This window comes from Phalaenopsis equestris, unplaced genomic scaffold (genome assembly GCF_001263595.1).
Source record: "Phalaenopsis equestris unplaced genomic scaffold, ASM126359v1 Scaffold000002, whole genome shotgun sequence".
In the NCBI taxonomy this organism is placed as follows: Eukaryota; Viridiplantae; Streptophyta; class Magnoliopsida; order Asparagales; family Orchidaceae; genus Phalaenopsis; species Phalaenopsis equestris.
In genome coordinates, this window is record NW_018164444.1 from 18,923,329 (window position 1) to 18,923,647 (window position 319).

Consider the following 319-nt stretch of genomic DNA (forward strand, 5'->3'; position numbering starts at 1 on the left):
AAAATGACCTTATAAAGTATTTTCAACAAAAATTGGATGCCAATTTGAGGTCTAAGGCATTCAATTATTGAGATTTGAGGTGTTAGCCAATATTGGGGCTAATTTGAGGATTTTGTCAAAGATGGTCAAATTGACCAAATTGGACCAAGATGTAGTTTTATAAAATGAAATTGGGAATATTTTTGATTTTTTGGGATTTTTTAGGAATTTTTAGAATTTTTTGGATTTTGGAATTTTTAAGTCATGGAGGGGTATTTTGGTTTTTTGGCCATTTTTGGAAATTTTGCCAAATTTGGATGTATCCAAGGTGTTTGAAATG